Source organism: Empidonax traillii, unplaced genomic scaffold, assembly GCF_003031625.1.
Source record: "Empidonax traillii isolate 1590-97213 ecotype Southwest subspecies unplaced genomic scaffold, ASM303162v1 scaffold1008:size296636, whole genome shotgun sequence".
Classification (NCBI taxonomy): domain Eukaryota; kingdom Metazoa; phylum Chordata; class Aves; order Passeriformes; family Tyrannidae; genus Empidonax; species Empidonax traillii.
The window spans coordinates 200,554-210,710 of NW_020956201.1; the positions used below are offsets into that span (position 1 = coordinate 200,554).

General features: G+C 41.3%; 1 protein-coding gene across 3 annotated transcripts in view; it reads right to left on the bottom strand.

Moving 5' to 3' along the window:
* Positions 1–8,849, bottom strand: part of NFKB1 (nuclear factor kappa B subunit 1) — a 56,625-nt gene extending 47,776 nt beyond the window's left edge. For all 3 annotated transcript variants that reach the window (XM_027904092.1, XM_027904093.1, XM_027904091.1), the window contains exon 1: positions 8,723–8,849. The gene's annotated coding sequence lies outside the window, so the exon portion shown is untranslated. The remainder of the gene's footprint in view (positions 1–8,722) is intronic.
* Between the last annotated feature and the right edge of the window lie 1,308 nt (positions 8,850–10,157).

The following is a 10,157-nucleotide window of genomic DNA, read 5'->3' on the forward strand; positions in this document are numbered from 1 at the left end:
AGGAAGGCCAGAGAGGACTTTTTACAAGGGTATGTAGTGATGGGGCAAAGGGAAATGGCTTTAAACCAGCAGAGGGTAGGTTTACATCAGATAGAAGGAATAAATTCTTCACTTCGGAGGGTGGTGAGACACTGGCACAGTTTGCCCAGAGAAGCTGTGGATGCCCCAGCCCTGGAAGTGTTCAAGGCCGGGTTGGATAGGGCTTTGATCAGCCTGGTCTAGTGGGAGGTGCCTCTGCCCATGATGCAGGGGGGGGTGGAACAAGATGATCTTTCAGGTCCCTTCCAACCCAAACTATTCTATGATTCTATGAACATTACACTTGGAAGCAGCAAGGCAACTACCCACACACTACCCACTTGCTGCAGGTTTGTACCTAATGAATGTCTAACCAGGTATTAAATATAATCTCTCTTGCACCAACAGCACAGACTACTGTTACTTGAGATCTTTCGTGTTCAACAGTCAGCTGCAGTGTTTGGGGTGGGGGGGAAGGTTAAAGACTTTCTCTCAGGTCTGAATGCTAAGACAGTTTATTATAAACAAATTATGATTTATATGTGCAAACATACATCTTTGTGCATGTGAACCGACACTTGATTGCCTTTTCAGGGCCTAGACAAAGATTAACCCAGCAGTTTCAAATGACCCTTCCAAATGACTGAAAACACTCTCAGTTTCACTGTATGTTTTGTCCTCCTCAAAGCCAAACAAATGACACAAGTGTTCTGGGACCCCTACCTCCAAACTAGAATTTGTTTCCTTAGGATTTATTTAGTTAAAAAATCTCTACACTTCCTCTTCTTACATGAAAATTGGTGCAAATCCAGAGAGTCGATAATGATCAAAAAACCAAAAAGACATGGCAGAAAAACAGTCCCTAGCATTAGCTGTGTTACTTTTAATTGTCCTCTTCCCTTACTGCTCCAATTTCTTCACACCTTTCCTACATGCATCAAGTGGTAAGATTAGCATCTACCTCGTGTAGCTTTGTTCATTCTCTCCCTGCATGAGCTGTATTATGAGGCAGAGACTGCCACCTCTCTCTCCTTGGAAGATGACTGGATTAAAATTGTTTTGTGGAAGTTCACGTTATTATATATGCCTGCTTCCTGCATATCCTCCAATTCCCACAACTTGTACTGCAAACTCGCATCTACAATAAAAAAAAATAGCCCAACATCTGCAGACCACGAGCAACCACAGCAGTCTCCACCCTGGAGATTGTCTGAAGTCTTTCAGATAACAAGGCTTAGGAAACAAGACATTTCAATTCACAGTATTTTTAAGTGTGAAAATTTAAAGGTGGGTGAAGCATCTGCATTTAGCTCCTAGTGCAGTGGGAAAATGTAAAATCCAGCTAAGCTTGCCCCAAGCCACACAGCTGTACCTACTGACGGGGGTGTGTGTGTGTGTGTGTGTGTGCATATGCATACACGTGCAGGATTCCTTTCTCCTCACAGCAGGTCAATTGCCACTGTGAAAAAGGTTTAAAAAAGGAGAAAAAACCCAGCTTCTAGGAAGTTGTACATACACAGATATGGAAGATGATGGGGTTGCACCAAACAACCAAGCAAACAGAATGGCAGTTACTTCGCCATCACTCCTCCTCCTCAGGAACCAAACAGTACAAAGAACAAGGAGGCACAGCTGGAAGAACATGACTTCATTTATTGCATTCTGAATAATTGTTTTAAAGCTTCAAAAGGATCAGGCATTTAAAATGGAAACAATATAATTAACGTAGGAATTCTCTCATCCAGGAACAAGAATTCTCACTGCTGTTTATCTAAATAATTTGATTTCAGAGCTCTTCCCTGTTCTCCAATACGCACTGTGTTTACCTTTTAAAAACCAAGACAACTTTCCCTACCCAACTTTTTTCAACACTTCTGATTTTTCAGAGTCCAGATCCTTCCCTCTACTTCTCCTCTTCAACTTTCTAGCCTGAATATAAAGCATGAGGTAAACTGTTGTCCTCTTTGATACCACTATCTAATCCAATCCCTACAAACTTGGAACGGGACTTTCTATTACCTTTCTACAGACAACCATGATGATCTTTATTACCCAGTCCATTGCACTTGTGAACTGCAACCAGTCTGATGGTTTAAATAAATTTCTTCATTGAAGAACATTCATCACTTACTTTATGAGATGTTTTACATCAACCTGTTCTCACCTTTCAAGGCTGGGATTCAGAAAGCAAGCCTCAAGATGAGAAACTCAACTACTATACTTCAACTGTCCTGATATACAGAAAGAACAACACTTCCTGAAAGTTTTCCAGCAGAGTGCTTTTTCTCTTTAACTTGGCTTTCACTGTAATTTACCTGTTAAAAATAAACTTAACTGAACACTGAATGAAAGCAATGAAATCCACTGTGGTTATGTTCTTAGCCTGTTTATTTTGCTTACTAAAAACAGAGAGGAATGAGGATGAAAAAGAAGCAAAGACATTTGTGCTTTATATATTATATTGAAAATGTATTTTTGCTACATCAGGGCTATAAAACGTGGCAGGCTATCTGACTGCAGAGGACTATGTTTTTAGGAACAGCAGCTACGAAATACTGAGGTAGGAACAGTAACTGCTGTGCTGAACAGTCTCTACTGTGTGTTTTACCTGGCGTTGTTTACTTAAGTGGCAACTATCCTTGAGCCTCACTCTTCTACCCTTTGCAAAACATCTCTACCTCTATAGAGACAATTGTTCTAGAGATCAAAATTTCCCAGAGATGCTGGGAAAAAGTATTGTGCAATAGAGACTTGGAATTGCTGGGTCAGGGAGGGAAGGAGGACAAGAGCTGCTGAGATGATTTTGGCTAGAGGCCAGAGCATGCTGCCCTGACAGATCTGAGATACTGATCCAAGTTGTGTAGTCTCAAGTCTTCACCACCACAGTCCCTTCAAAGTCAGGACGCTGCCCACCCCTTTTCAATGCATGGCCTTTTCACCCTGCTTCTGGCCACCTCTTGAATTCATCCAGCAGTTCTTTTCTCCTGAACTCAGTTATTTTTCCCAGAATACCAAAAGTACAGCTCCAGAGTAAAAACTATTTTATTCAAAATAAGAGGTGATAAACAATCAAAGTATTCTGTATTACATGAAGTAAACAGAACCAAAATATAAGGGAACATCATGCATACTGTCACCCACAATATTGGCATAGATATCTTTACCACAAATAGGAAAGAAAAACATGCTAAACACAAGAAGTGATTGCTAATTTGCTCAGGTTGACAAGAAGCCCCATCAACTATGTTATTTTAGAGAGGTTTTTAACTCAGTAATGAAACAGATTTGAAACCTGCCTTTAAATGTTAAATGTTTACTACTGTTTCTTCTCTCATCTGTGACTTCAATACCTGGGGCTGAAGGGAGCTGTTTTAAGGAAACTATATTCTCAGTATACAACTCAACAGTGCTCAATTTCCGCTAAAGCAGCAAAAGGAAGTTGTATCTTTTACATTCTTTCAGGTACTACAAAGATGTGTAATCACTCAATAAAGATTTGAGTGTAATTTCTCAGCATACAATTAAGGAAAAGTTTGGGCAGAGAGACATTTTTATCAAAGATTCTACTTTCTTCTGCAGACTTTTTCTTCTCCACAGACTGTTGCATTTGCAATAACACTACATAACCCTAAATGACACTGTTTGTTTTTCTAACATAACAACACAAATTGCCTCCTCTTCTTACTAATTAAGTCTGCTTATTATTTCCTGTTGGGTGGGACCTGGCAGTTGTGTCTGTGTATTTTTAAAATTTTAAAATTGTTGAATTTAAATTTTTCAAATATTATCAGCTGTGAGCAGATGCATTATTTAACAACAGTATAAAACCAACAAAATATTTAAGAACTTAATTACAAATATTTAAGAGATTTCAAAAGTGTGATGCTCTAAATCAGAATTGTTGGATGTAAAATTATTTTATGATTCAAAGTCTAGAATCAAATGTATTACAGTAGGTAACTACTAAATTTGAAGAAAAAAAATCATAGCATAAAAAAATTCACTTGGCAAAGAGTAACTGGACTACCTGAATGGTTGCTCTATTAATTATCTGTGCAAACAGAACTTTTGTTTTATTCCTTTCCCAAGTATCAAAGTAGTGAACCAGTATGTCAAGAGGAAACACTGAAATGCCATAAACATATAAACTGTTTTTCCACGATATTGTTGGAATAAAGTTAGAATGTTTTTGTTAAAACACATTCAAAGCGACTTAAACCAAAGGAATAAACAGTATTCAAACATATGGCAAGCATATTCTGGTACATGTGTAATGCTAAGTATATGTAAAAATACTGAGGTTCAACACAGCAAAACAGCTCTAGTAACTACACTGTATTTTAGCCACGTGGGGTGCTAATGCTGCTTGAACTAACCTGAATATCATGTTAAAATGCTGTTACTTTTCCTACAGATCAAAAAAAAAAAAAAAAGACTGACATGTTCTTTACAAATAGTTCTATTTCATAAAGAAGTTGTTCATGAAAGTAAAATTTTAAATTAACAAGCCACACATACCCATTGCATAAGCCTTAAGTGTCATGAATCACCAATATTAAACTTCAAACTTTTCCCTTTTCTTGGGGTGGGCGGGGAGGAGGAGAGTGGTGGGAGGGGAGCATGGGAAGAACAGTGTTTCTGAGAAGCCAAGTAACAAGTAAACCCAAGATTTCAGAAGTCTAGTTGACATAAGGTTTCCTGTTATCACCAGGTTCACTTACACAAGTCCTGGGGTCTTACTAAAGACAGTCCCTTACTTCATGAACAACAGGGGCAGAAGAAGGCTCAGGCAATAAATATCAAGGGCTCTCAGCACTGCAGTCACAAAAGTGCCCTGTAGGTTCCAAACAGCCACTGAAAATATAACGTGACAGAAACAGTCAATTTACTAACACCAGTAAGTGGAACCAAACAGGTCGAACTGAGTCCAGCACTGTCACAGCTATACCCTAGTTTTCAAATCTATAAATGCAAAGTGGTTACTAAGGCTAATTTTTTTGCTTTTTACAAAGAAATGGTAAAACTCTTGCAGTCTTAATTTTCTATAGTAACCTATGACACAACAAAACCCACTTGGAGTAAACTAATGAGACCAAAAAAATCACCTGCTTACTTCATTTTTACTTCATTCGTATGTTAAAATCTGTCCATGTTTAAACAGAAATATGATCTTTAGCAGAAACAAAAAATAAAGCCAAACCCAAAAAAAAAAAAAAAAAAAAAAAAAAAAAAAAAAAAAAAAAAAAAAAAAAAAAAAAAAAAAAAAAAAAAAAAAAAAAAAAAAAAAAAAAAAAAAAAAAAAAAAAAAAAAAAAAAAAGGACCAAACACAAACAAACAAAAAACCAAAACAACCCCAAAACAACACACAAAGCCCCAACACGACAGAACTCAGACCTACTGTGCACTTGACCTGTTGATACCAGTACAATTTGCTTGAAGAATGCAATGAAACAGAGATATTTCAGTTTAGCATTTTAAATGAAGAAAAAAAAAAAACTATCTGTGTCACTAATTTTCAAAAGAACATAAAAGTTGAAAGGGGGAAATAATGCTAGTAGCAGCAATAGTAGCTTCCTCCCCACACATTGTCAGCTTTACTTAAATGCTAAACAATGGATTTTACCTTGAAACAATAATAATTTGAAACATCTTTTAAGGCCTTACTTTTGAAACTGTCAACAGTGCTTCAGCAAAATACATATGTTTAAGTGAAAGCACTGAGGAACATCCAGTGAATTATTTCTATGCTCGAAGTTGGATGCAAACTTAGTGCCTGACTGACCTAAGGGCACAGTTAATGGCAACTGTAATTATGATCTTATCAATGTAGAACTTCATAAAAGGTTCACAGCTTGTTAAGAGGACATCAAATGACAACTTCCACTTCTAAAATACCTGTGTCAGAGCTAAAAGTGACCAAAACCAGCAACTAGTTTTTCATTATCTGCCTGAAACATTCTTTCCTCTTTGTCTCATAACAGCTGTTATTTTGTCTGAGAACCAAAAGAAAGCTATCAACATGTTAGAAAAAAGATTTTTTAGCTAACTTTAGAGTTGTCATTAGTTCTTTACATAAATGAGTAACAATTTTCTTTAAGACTGATACTTTTGAATTCAGAGTTGGCAAACAGCACTGATAGGTGAAAATATCTTAGCAAGTTATTTTGAAACGATCTATGAAAACACAGAATTAACCAGAATCTCTGAAGACCACAGAATTTCGTCATCACTGCATCAGAAAACCAACTGTAAGTTAGTAAAAAACACATTGCCTTTCACTGTATCTTTGCAACTTCAAATCCAAAATCTACTTTGTATATAAGAAGCACTCTTGATAGTAAAGGCTCACAGGCCTTCAAACTTAGTTTCTATCCTTCCAGGCTCAGCAATAAACACAACAACATGAATTCCTAACTGAACGTATTTCTGGAGTTTGCATGTATTCATGTGACAGTGGCATGGGAATTTTTTGGGCAAAGGAAACTCTAAAATCTATTAAATCAGCAAATTTGCATAAATGGTATTTATTTGTAGGTATCCTAATGAATTCATGTAATGCCACTTCAATGAAAAAATGCAAATTTAAATTTATTATTAAAATTGATTTTTAAAGTCAAATACATAGTAACTGAGAAACAATTAGAACTGCTGTTTTTCAACAAATGAAGCAGGAAATTTTCAAATGTGCACATCAGTGAAATATCTCTGTCTGCTTTCCACCCTGTCAGCCTCTTCCAAGATTCTCTTTTTCTCTCTCCCAGCAAACTTTTCTGATTTCAAAAATAAATACTACAAAAACATTACCAAGGTGCTGCCAGAATGAACCAAACACAGGTATGACGTTTATCTGCTATAACACTGTTGTTTAAAAGCACACAACACGATGCAAAGTGATACAAAGCTGTTCTCAATTTTACAATCTTATCTCTAGTCAGCGTATTCATTTCTTGCATGAGAAAATGACTCCATTTTTCGATGACTACCACCGACTGATATTTCTCTCCTTATAAAGGGTGGAAAGAAATATTTCAGATTAAGTTATTTGCACAGATTTCAGCACTGAGATTCCTTGAAATCTCCACAAACTGTGGCAAATCCTGACAATAATATTTCAGCATAACTGTTAGCTAAATTCTTGAGCCAGAGAAGTTTGCAGAACAGAGCATCTGCTTCTGGATGGTTACAGGCTGCTTTATCATCTTTCATTTTCTTAGTTAAACTGTAGTAACTTCTGTAGATTACAAAACATTGCAGACAGGATATCTTAGAATGACGTCTCTGTTAATGCTTTCCTAGAAGGGGAAGCAGATTCTTTTAAATTCTTTTCTGAGAGAATAGAACTGCTTTGACTGAAACACTATTGCAAAAGTTGATACTACACAGTACATAGCACAGAGACTCCAGATGTCAGTAAAATCAAAGTGCTATATTTTCAGCTCTGTTCTGTGAGCTTGACAGTGGTGGTGTAGCATCTCAGAATGTAAGACACGAGGTGTCAAGGCAAAGAATTCATCCACTTTTCTCTCTGAACAGAGTAACTGAAAAGAGAACTTCTGAAGCACAAAATGTCAAATATGATCAGCACTTTAAAACTACTTTTAAAAATAATAACAATCTGTATTTCCTTTAAAATATTATTCTTAAGCAAAGATTTTGAGCGTTTTAAAACAGGAAGCTGAAACAACAGATGATCCCCTGTCTCTTAAGTCTTATTCCCCAAATGCTTACAGGCACTCAAATTCACTTATTTGAATGAAATTACACAGTAATATGCTGCATTATGATAATGGCCCAACAACACATAGCATGTGTCACAGACATAATACTCCACTTTATGTTCACATAAAACGTCAACAGCACTTTTTTACCAAAGTTACCGTCAAAGCACAAAGCATCAATAGGCAAAAAAAAAATAATTGTGATGATGAGAAGTTGGATATTCTTGGGTTCTAAGTCAAGTGTCACACACCAATTAGTCTAATAACACTTCTCCTCGTGATGAGAACTTTTCAGTTTCATCACTTACTGCTAAATTACCTTTAAAAACCTCACTACTTCCTACCTTTTAAAGCAGATTCTTTTAAAACACTGTCTGCGACACTCTTGGGCACCACCCAAGACGAGAACACCCGAAGCTTTGCCAGTACCAAACCCACGTTCTGATGCCGTGCCCCGGCGGGCACTCCCGGCCGGTTCTCAGGTGGAAGCACGTACGAGTGTCACCTTCGAAACCAAAACTGACAAAAGCAGCAGCACCTCCTTCGCCCTACGAGCACCCGCCACGCCGTCAGCACAGCTCGGGCTTTCAGAATTTTTCACCTTAGGTGTCTGTCACAGACACCCCTCTTCTCGCCAGGAAGACCCCCTGTACCATCCCAGCAGGAAAGCCCCGCCCGGCATCCCGCCCGCTCCCCCGGCTCGCCGCCGCCGCCGCCGCGCCGAGCGCGGGCGAATCCCGGGGCTGCTCCTCCCGGCGCTCCAGCGGGAGCTCCGCGCCCGGGCCGAGGTGGCAGGCGCGGGGCTGTTCCCGGGGACGCGCTCCCCGCCGGCAAACCTCCGCTCCGGGGGCTGCCGCGCTCCCCGCGCCGCCGCCGCCGCCGCCCAGCCCAGCCCAGCGCAGCGCAGCCCGAGCTGGGAGAGCAGCCAGCGGGCAGCGGAGAGAGCGAGCGGCGAGCGGCGGGTCAGGGGCCGCCTGGGGCTCACCGGGGCAGGGCAGGGCTGGCGGCGCCTCCTCCTCCTCCTCCTGCTGCTGCTGCAGGTCGCGGTGTCGGTGTGCCGCCGGCGGGTCCCTCAGCGCCGCGCCATGGAAGCGGCGTGCCGCCCGCGCCCCGGCTCCGCTCTGCTCCGCTCGGCGCGGACTTTCCCCGTCTTCCCCGCCCGCCCCGCCGGCCAGGGCAGCCGAGCGGCACCGGCCTGCGCAGCCTCCGCCCCTGCCCCCGGCCCGCCGCACTTCCTGGCTGGAAATTCCCGCTGACGCTCCGGCAGCGCGAAGGGCCGCGCGGGCGGGGCGGGGCAGGAGCGGGAGCAGGAGCGGGAGCAGGAGCAGGAGCGAGCGGCCGTCGGGGCAGGAGGCGGGGCGGCTGGGAGCGAACCCGGGGAGGCAGCGGGCAAGGAGCCGGGGCAGCGCCTGCCGCCCGCCCGCTTGCCTGACACGAGATCGCTGTCCCGGGGTCAGGCCCGCCCGCCCGCCCGCCCGGATGAAACCGCGTAAAGACTCGAGCGTTTCCATCGCCGCGGAGTTACCGTCACCGCAAGAGCAGTCCTGTCGTCGTCCAGGTTTCTTGGCCCGCGGGGACAGTTCGCGACTCTTCCGTGGAGACAGGCCCGGACTGGTGGCTGCCAGTGGTTTCTTAGTGGTTGACCCCTAAAAGTTTTTTTGGAAGGGAAGAGAGACTACGCATAGGGTGAATTTAACCCCACTCGACCACCGCCTGGCTGGCTTTCCCAGGCACTTCGTAAAAGGAGGTTTACAAATTGATTTCCACCCTTATGCCTGAAAATATCAGCAGGGAGTACAGGGTACACAGCACCATTTTTCTCTGGATTTATACAGGTGCTGGCAAACCAGGCTCCTAGTCACTTTACTTCTGTTAAGCAGTGCCAGCCATCAGTAACACTGCTTAATACCGAAATCCAAGTTTGTAGTACAGTAACCCGGTCTCCCGGAGACATCTAACCAAGGCTTAAGAAAGTCAGCTAGTGCCACGTTTAAATGATACAAACATTTTGGAAAACATTTAAGTTCAAACGTTTCTGTGCTGAATCTTAAATGTCTGGTTTGCTAAGAGTAAATAAAGAGTCTTGCACCTACCATGGTTCACCTAATGTGTGTTAGCCCAGAAAGTCAGCAGCATACCTGTGGGGATTTTGTTATGTGAAGGCCACATGATATGGAAGTTCATTAATTATTTGAGACTAACAAAAATCATAGTTTATAAGAAGGATAAAAAAAAATATAAAGGAATCAAGGTATATGATTAATGCTGAAACAAGGATCTGCAATCTATGGCAAAAATGTATTCAAAAGAAATAGGGTCAAATCATAAGCCACCTGTTGATTGGAACAAGATGGAAGGGGTATTCTTACCAGAGAGCCCTTACAGCCCTATGTTTAACACTATACAGATAATCCAGTCAT